The following is a 9,180-nucleotide window of genomic DNA, read 5'->3' as shown; positions in this document are numbered from 1 at the left end:
AGAGTTATCCCAACAGGCCAACTCTCAGACTTTACTGAAGTTTGCCCTTGTAATGCCTAGATTTTCTTCCTCTTTGAATTTTGTCCAGGGAAATTAGGAAGCAGCTATCAATGAGTTTCCAGTAGTACTCTGAATAGAGAGAATGGTCAGGATATATGAAAATAAGATAGCATTACTCATTTTAAGAAGTGGCAAAATCTGGCCTGTAGATATCACCGCTATTTTCCCACTTATCCAGAGTATTGGTCACGTGCCAACTAAAACATTTTAAGAAAGGAAACACTGTTTGAAGCCTGGCAGTAAATGTTTTCCTTCCCTTGAAATATGTGCTGAACATATATAAAGAAGGAAGACTCAGGGGTGTCTAGTAAAGTTTAACATTCTGTAATCATATGGATGAATTTGTTAACATTTTCACACTTTCTTCTTTTATAGATGAACATTGTAACTAATGGGTTTCATTTAGAAACAGTACTTAAACACTGAAAATGAGAGAGTGCAATGAGTTGGATAAATCCATTAAAAAGCCAACACCACAAATTCTTTGTCGGTTTAAAATTCCTTTGCTGTTCTGCCTCTTTCTTTGTTTCTCTATGCTCCTGTTTTTCCTTGCAGCTGAAAACATCAGATGACCACGAGGGCTGAATGTGCAGCGGTGCTGCCTCCCAGGATGTGTGGCTGCAGCCTCTGAGCCCAGTGTTACAGCAGCCAGGATCCACGTGGCTGATTGTTTTGCAGACAGAGTGGTGGCGTATTTCTCTATTTCTGAACTTGTTTTTCAAGCTCCGTGGCCGCCTGCACACTGTGGAGCTTGCTGCTGAACAGAAATGAAGCACTGAGACAGCAGCAGTGCGTCAGGGCAAAATGGAATTTGCAAGACTAAAGTTTACACGAGGCAACAACAAAATCTACTGTGCCATTCTGTGAGAAAACAAAGGTAATTTGTTATGTAACATAATGAGGACTTGTGTGTGATAGGCAGCAGTGGCTCTTGGTTACAGGGCACTGACATCAACGAGCACATGCAGAGCTCACATATAAGAGAGTTGCTATACATAGCACAGAATTCACAAGCTTCGTTGTTATTACAGGGTTTTTTTCCATCTTAAAACTTGCAGAATAAACAAACAGAGACTGGTCCTGCAGTCTTTAGGACCTTCCTCATTTCCTTTTGGGTTGGTCTGTGTCTCAGACTTGACCATCAGCCTGTGGGCCACGAGGGCAGGGTCACAAGTGTCACACATTTCATGTGGCTCTGACACATTTGGCAAGCCTGCCAGCCCACACAATGACAGGGGAAGGGCGAGGCCAGGGGGAGAAGTTAGACACAGTCACAGTGCTGTTTGCTGCTGCCCAGAAGTTTGTGATGTGTGAGCCCACATGCTCCACTGCTGCTTTCCCACATGCACTCCACAGGGCAGTTATCCCTCCTGGTGGGAGGCAGGGGTCCTGCACCTGCTTTGCAGACAAACTGCAGCGTGCAGTCTGTGCACAGAGCTGGGAATGGAGCCCTGGCCTGGAGAGCAGCAGGGCTCATCTGCTTTGCCATTTCACCTCTCAAAGCACATCTACCTGCTGCTGTGATGGGGCCTCCTGTTCACGATGGCTTAGGCTGCTCTCTGCCTCCAGAGCTAGACCCAAAGATCCTGTTTGCTGACATTCCAGTACTGCCTCACAACTGCTTGTGTAACTCATTGTTGGGTATGTGTTCTCCTGGCCCATGCTGAATGTTCCCCTTGTCATCCAGTTGAAAGAGAGAGTCTGCAAGCAATCTCTTCCTGAGAGCCACAAGGGAGAGAGTGGGCTTGAGCTTCAATGATGAATTAATGCAGGAGAAATAAGGAATCCAGACTGTGCCACATGGCCTGCAGAGGACTGAGCTGAAGTTGTGCTGGTAACCTTTGTCCTGGCAGTCTGGGGGCTGGTTCTGTTTCTTCACTGTAAGTGTAACATTGTACCTTGTTCATGACACTTTGCAATAGTCATAGTTAAACAAACAGTGCAGTTCAACGAGTGCTGTGTTAGTCTGGAGTAAATGCTTGCTTTTTTACCTCAAAACCTGGTTGGCCAGACCACACCAGGGGAAGCTGCTCCTGCAGGAAAGTCAAAGACCTTCATTACCTGGTGTGCTGTGCCTTAAGCATCATTGCCAGTGGCAGGATGTTGGAGTTCTTCTGCCTGTGTCACTGACTCAATAAGGGCCTGATGTGTTTACTCCTGCTCAAAGAGGAGCCCAGCTTCTTAGCACGGTTACAGCAGCAGTACAAATAAGGGCAAGCCACTGAGTTAACACTACCTTGGTCAAGTTACTTCACCTCTCTGTGACTTGGGGTGTATAGGATGATCATTACTGTGAACTTAGTCTCTGGTGCTCCAGGGTTTAACCAAACACACTGAAACAGCTGAAGAAAAGAGTTGAAACAAGCACTGCTCCAGTGCTTTATGGTGTAATGTTGGACATGACACTCAGGTCAAGGTCTTCAAACTAGGATGAGACTGAGAAAAATGTTGCTTTTGGTGCTGGAGAGAGATCTGTAGTGTGCCAGGCGCCTGTCATTCAGCAGTGGCCTCCTCACATTAAGAGGCAGATGGCCCTGTTCTCTAATGCTTTTCTTTTTTTTTTTTTTTTTTTTTTTTTTTTTTGCAGCCTCTTGAACAATAAGGATCTAGTCTTGACTGAAATATTTTAGGAGCCACTGTGACAGAAATACTTCATGATGATACTGGTTATTTTAATTTAAGACATGCTAATTTAATTACCAACCAAAGCAATTAAATTAAGTCTAACCAAATTAATATTGCATCATAAGAAGCACTAAGATTCCATACTGTGAGGATAAGAAGCAAACCAACCAACCCTTTCATGCAGAAGATGCTATCTGGCATTTGCATAGATATTGTGTATGTAATTAAAGCCATCCTTAATGTGTAATGCTCTTATTGCAGCCCTTGCTATTTGGTAGCAGTTGGTAGATCTTATAATGAACGAGTATAAAAATATCCCAGGGACTCTAGAAAGCATGGCAGTGACTTTGCAGACAATGATCCTCTTAAAGTAAACTCCACAAGCATCCTTGCTTTCTCCCAGGTAAACACCTTTTTAGCATCCACCAGGATGAATGCCACGGTGCCTCAAGGAAGCGCTGAGCCCGGCAGAGTGAGGGCTCGCAGGTGAACCGCGGCTGGCGCTGTGTGCAAGCAGAGCGTGCGGAGTGCTCTCCGCAGAGCCGGGGCTGCGTGCCTGGGCCGCGGGCAGGGGAGCGGCAACTCCGGACAGCCCCGGGCCGTGGGGAGGGGAGCCAGCCCCGGTCCGGGCAGTAGGGAAGGGAGCCGGCCCCGGTCCGGGCCGTGGGGAGGTGAGCCGGCTCCGGTGTCTCGGGCAGTGGGGAGGGGAGCCGGCCCCGGTGTCCCGGGCAATGGGGACATGAGCCAGCCCCGGTCCGGGCCGTGGGGAGGTGAGCCAGCCCCGGTCCGGGCAGTGGGGAGGTGAGCCGGCCTCGGTGCCCCGGGCAGTGGTGGAGTGAGCCAGCCCCGGTGCCGGCCGAAGGGAGGGGAGCCGGCCCCGGTGCCCCGGGCAGTGGGGAGGTGAGCCGGCCCCGATGTCTCGGGCAGTGGGGAGGTGAGCCAGCCCCGGTGCCCCGGGCCGTGGGGAGGTGAGCCGGCCCCGGGCCGGGCAGTGGGGAGGTGAGCCGGCCCCGATGTCTCGGGCAGTGGGGAGATGAGCCAGCCCCGGTGCCCCGGGCAGTGGGGAGGTGAGACAGCCCCGGTGAGCGCCTCCCGGGGGGTTCGCGCTCGGCTGCGCGGCAGAATCGTGCAGCGGCAGCGATCCCGTGGCAGACGTGCCCCGGGCTTGTCTTTCCGCCTGAGCGCAGCTGCTTGCAAATGCCCTCTGCTCCCTCCTGTGCAGCCGGGCTTTCGGCAGCGTTTCAAGGTCAAGGCTGTTGGCAGCGCGGCGCTGCCCCTCACGGCCAGGCCCGTGGTGCAGGGTGGTTCATTCCATACACCCCTGCAGTACCTGGTGCGCTGCAATGTTTTCCCCACAGCTTGCTCCTCCTGCCCAGCAGCAGCACTGTTCATGTGGCTTTGGCTGAGCCCTGCAGCCTGTGCCCCAGCATCAGGCACAGCAAGATGAGGAACAGCTCAGTAATGTTCAGCTGAATGAGGTATCACACGTGGAACTTGCACTGTGCCATCAACAGATTACCAAATAAGAATGAGTACAACTGTTCAAAAACCAAATTAAGAGGGATTCTCACCTGTAAGTGTTTGGTCTGAGATCTGGTATGGCAGCAAATGGATGCATGGAGTTGTGTGTTTTAGGCCTGTACTCATGTTTTCAAGGTGCTGTATTAGGGTCAAGTTCATTTGGATTGGGATGGTGGAATTTGCTCCTTGGAACAAAGCCTGCTGCCTCATTTCTCCCTGTGTGGATGGGGTTTTTTACAAATGGTGTGTCTATATTGTTTTAAAGTCAGTGTTGTCCCAGACTGCACCCATAGAAAAGCCTTTTAAAAGTCAGGAATTTTGACCATCACAGCATTTGGTTCCAACCATCAAGAGAAGCAAAAATTAACAGATCTTCCTTTATTCTGCTTGCAGCAGATACTGCAACAGGTGACTGTCAGAGACAGGATGGGTGTGGCTGTCAAGGACTAACAGGTGACCAACCAACTTTAGTTGACCAAATGGGTAGTTTTTATATTGTAATCTAAAGCCAGGTTCAAAGCAGGTGTGTTTGAGGTATTTGCCAAGTGTTAGGGCTTGATAAGTGTTCTGAGTAAGATGAAACATCGAATTAACTGCTTTGAAAGACTTAACAGGTCGAGTATCTAATGAAAAAGGAAAGAACAAAATTCATGGGAACAGGGGAGTTCCTACCAGGGCAAGGAGAGCTCCCTGAGAGCAGCGGGCAGCCCCTGCAGCGGCAGCTCGTGTGCTCTCTTCTCAGCTGCTTGTGTCTCCTCTCCTCCCGAGACTGTGGCTTGGCTTTGCTTGCACTCTGTTTGTTGTCAGTACAGGCTGATTTGAATATTCCGAGTGAAAACAGTTACAGTCTCAGGATCTGCCCCCAGGAGAGTTTCAGCTGTGTTGTCAGAAGTGGTCATGCAAACAGCTCTCTCCTCGTAGTCAGTTACCTCCTAGCCCAGTCTTTCTCATTTCTTAGCTACAGAGCACGAAATACTCAGAAACCTGGGGCATTCTCACCATGCAGAGCTCACTCGCTGCAAGGGAAACATTTCAGAGTGATGTACAAGTTTTCCCCAGTGCTTCCTTATCCAGGACCTGTGACTGGCACGGGGCATGTGTTCTCTGGGGGGCTTCCAGGCAGCCCTGGGCAGCGCTGACCCTCGGGCCGAGCCCTCTGTGCCTGGCCTGGCTCAGCCCTGGATTGCCCTGCACGCTTCCCGCAGGGTGCTCATCACCTGAGCGCTGCCTGAGGATGGGCACTCTGGGGCTGCTCCTCCTCTTCCCGCAGCGAAAGCAAAATGCTGAGCACCCCCATTCCCACAGGTACCCCGTGCCAGGGCAGCGAGAGCTCCTGGTGCTACTGCAAGGTGTCAATTGTGCACTTCATGTGTATTTGTGAGGGGGCTCTTGGCTGCTCTGGGGTTTTCTTGTGAGGCTCCAGATCTTTAAAGTTGTGGTAAGAAAAGTAAATGTCAACTGTAAAAAACTCAATACCCCCTGGGTTTGGTCTGTATAAAAAAAGTAAATAATTTAAATTAATAATATATAATTAAATATAGTTTTTGCCTTATGGTTGCATGAAAAAATTACAAATTAGGTGCAGCTGTAACATAATACTGTAGGCAGAAATTAACTGATAATTAATAAGGAAAAAATCATACTTTAAAAGTTATTTTTATTATTTAAATGCTAAGTGTTGCCAATATAATCTCTTTAATGACTAAATTCAAGATGGTGATACTGCTTTCTTCTCCAAATAATCTTATAACAATATGTAAAATATCTTCAATACTGTTTGTTCATTAGAATTGGGCAAGCATAGACAAGCTGAAAATGCAGAACAGCATGAAACCAATTCCTTGTGGACTTCACAGGACCATCAGGACATCTCACTGCTTATCAGAAAATATGTAAATAGCTCCTGGCTCCCTTGCTTACTCAGATAGGGAGGCAAGATCTTTTCCATAAGCCTTCTTCCAGGAAACTCACCCTTCTCAAGGTGTGTGGTGAGAAATGATAGTAAAAAGAAAAAGTAAGAAGGATAAAAGGCAACTCAAGATAAGGACAAGAATACAAAGGGATCCTGGGAAGCAGAGAGGGAGGGGCATGGGTTGTCAGGATCTGAAGAATGCTGAATACACTGATAAGGTGAGATGAAACCTTGGCCAGGAGTCTGTAAATTAGGCTGGGCAGACAAACTGTCTGCAGTCTGAAAAATCAGCTATGGCAGTGGACATACAAACAGGATTCCTTCATGGCAAGGGCAAGAAACTGAACAATTGGGATTTGTCTCTGCTCGGTACCTATTTTTACCCTTTCGGGTGCTGAGGTGCCACAGCTGTGTTCAGTGCATGGGGAACAGCCTTACTTGGACAGCATCATCTGTACAGGGATGGCTGGTGGAGGGTGGAAAAAGGGAAGTATTGGCTGTGCTCTGGGGGAGGAAAGTGGAAATTTGGATTAAGGAACTATCTCAGGAACATTCAGTGAAGAATTAGAGCCAGCAGTGCTTTGCTGCTCATTCTCTGAAGTTTGGCACATTGGCTCCCTTGACATAGATGATCCTACCAGAATGCCCAAAGGAAGCAGAGTCCTTTCAAAACAGGATTTAACCTACACGTGCCATAAAAGCTACTGGCAAAAAATAAAGTGCTGGCAAAAGTCAGTTGTGGAGAATTAGGCCTCCAAATCTGTAGATTCTGATGCAGATATAAACTCAAAAGCACCCACAGTCACTGAGAGTTACTGGTGCAAGACACTTCCGAAGGTCCTGACTGTTTTTCCTAGTTGTTCCTTCTCAGCTGCTTGGGTTTGCATCACATCTGCCATTGATCCACACGGGTGTTAGGAGAGGTGCCTGGAGGATACCTCCATTCAGATTATTGAACCACTACTTCTAGATACAGAACTAAGTACTGTACCTTCTGTTTTGAAAAAAACCAACTGAACATATCCTTTCTCCTTGAGGAAGGCAATTGTTAAGAAGTCACAAGTACATTGGGAAAAGAAGCCAACCACTGTGTTTTAGGCTGGGTAAGTTCACTCATCCCACATGTCCAGTGGGAAAGAGCTGGCAGTGGTGGGAGGGCAGGGGCAATGCAGAGAGCACCACGAGTGGGCAAGGGAAGGGGGTGTCCTCCTGTAGTGTGGGTTTTTGCCAGGTAAAATTGGGACTGAACTCTGACTTCCCAGTTCCTGTGACTCCAGGTGGAAGCTGTGTGCACAGAGTGCCCCAAGCTCTCCTCCACAAGTGAGGGTGAGGTTGCAAGGTGCTGATGTAACTGCTGGGCACAGATGCTTGTCCAAGGGGAGGGAACCAGCACACTGCAAGGAACAGAAAGGAACTGGTGCTGCCTGGGCTTTGTTCTGTGTCACTGGGAGGGACAGCTCTGCTCCTTCCAGAGGACAGGGGCAGGGAACAGATCTGGCACTGAGGATCCTCAAAGCACACTCATGTGCAAAGAGAGAAGCCTGGAAAAGGAGATTCCAGAGGGAGGGCACTTCAGGTTCCTTAGTTCTGTGACATTGTTTTTTCTGCCCTGCTCAGAACCTTATGTGTGGCTAGCATAGCTGTGGGAGAGGGTCTGGAGTTGCTACTGTTCATTGCAAGCTATTGCCCCTACCATGCATTAGAAGAATGTCAGACTTCAAAAATGTAATGTTGCCATGCTTTTAGCATATATTCCAACTTTGCAGGTTTGAAAATTCTCATTAAACCTTTCTTGCAAGTATTAAAATTTACAAGAGATCATTAACTCAAGTTCCTCTGCTGTTGATCACCACACTTGCTGCTTATGGCAGACAATAAAACAGGAATGCAATCAGCTTGCCCTGTGGGATATTCCAAGTCTCCTACTGGACATTTTTTGGATTCAGGCTTTTCTTAGAGACTACACTTGCCATTGGCTCAGCAGTGGAGGCCACTCTTCCTGCGGGGTCTGCTTGCTGTCCTCCTTTTAGCTTTCTAGCTGGCCCATGTCCGCTGGCAGATGTCCCGGCCCTCCAGCCATGTCCGAGCTGCAGCCTGCAGGAGCACAGCTCTGTGCTTCACCCCTGACGAGTGGCCAGGTGTGACGACTGGGTTTGCACGTCTGTCACCACTGCACCTATAGATACAGGTTTTGATTTGTCAGAACGCCATCTCCCAAGCAGTGGCCTGAACCTGGGGACGGCTGGCACAAGGTGCTGCTGAAGTGCAGAGGAGAGCAAAGGCCTTTTTTGGCTGGAGGTCAGCCAGACACCTGTGTGGGCAGCGGGCAGCTGGTTTCTGCTGTGCCTTGGGGCTGGGCTGGCTGGGGCAGGGCATCTCCTGGAGTGGCAGGGTGTGTCTGTGGGATGCCCCTGTCAGCCTGTGGGCCGGCAGGGATCTCCACAGCAGTTTCTGTGGCAGGTGTGGTGTTTGTGAGGAAGGCAGGCCCCATGGGTGGCTGGCTGGCTGAGAGCCATGCTGGGAGCTGGCTGAGGAGGAGAGGCATGGAAGGAAGAAGTGCCCTCGGCTGCTGTGGCAGCCCTGGGCTCTGCATCCCCCACGTTACCTGCTGCTGTCCAGGCAGCTCCTCTGAGGGAGCGGAGGCTGGCCTGAGAAACCAGCAGATTTCTTATTGCAGTAATCACCTTTCCTCAGAGAAGGAGATAAAGGAACAGCTGGGTAACATTTGGCATAACTCAGTATTTCACTACCAAGTGCAAAGTCATGGCTGAAAACATTATGCTTGTAAACTGAGGGGGCTGGCTGCTCCTCTGCGCAGGCCAAAGGTACAGCGTGGCTCTGGGGCACTTCAGGCTGTGTGTGGCAGTAGTAGTGGCGGTGGCAGTAGCAGACTGTGTGTGGCAGTGGTGGTGGCAGTGGCGGTGGACAGCAGTGCCCGGACAAGTGCCAGTGCCCGGGGTGACGGGGGCTGTCCGGACGGTCAGCGGGCCGTGCGAGCCGCCCGGGCCCGGACGGGCTAGCGCCGAGCCCGCGGCGCCCCTGAGGCGGGCCGGGCCCGGGGC

The 9,180-nt window shown here is 49.9% G+C and overlaps 1 protein-coding gene across 1 annotated transcript in view; it reads left to right on the top strand.

The window, feature by feature from the left end:
• The first annotated feature begins 3,243 nt into the window (after positions 1-3,243).
• PIK3CB (phosphatidylinositol-4,5-bisphosphate 3-kinase catalytic subunit beta) overlaps positions 3,244-9,180 on the top strand; it is a 94,409-nt gene continuing 88,472 nt past the window's right edge. Inside the window, exon 1 of the mRNA XM_039727983.1 lies at positions 3,244-3,356. The gene's annotated coding sequence lies outside the window, so the exon portion shown is untranslated. The remainder of the gene's footprint in view (positions 3,357-9,180) is intronic.

This window comes from Passer montanus, unplaced genomic scaffold, assembly GCF_014805655.1.
Source record: "Passer montanus isolate IOZ18808 unplaced genomic scaffold, ASM1480565v1 scaffold63, whole genome shotgun sequence".
NCBI lineage: Eukaryota > Metazoa > Chordata > Aves > Passeriformes > Passeridae > Passer > Passer montanus.
Note: the sequence above shows the minus strand (reverse complement) of the source record. Positions and strands in the feature narration are given on the sequence as shown.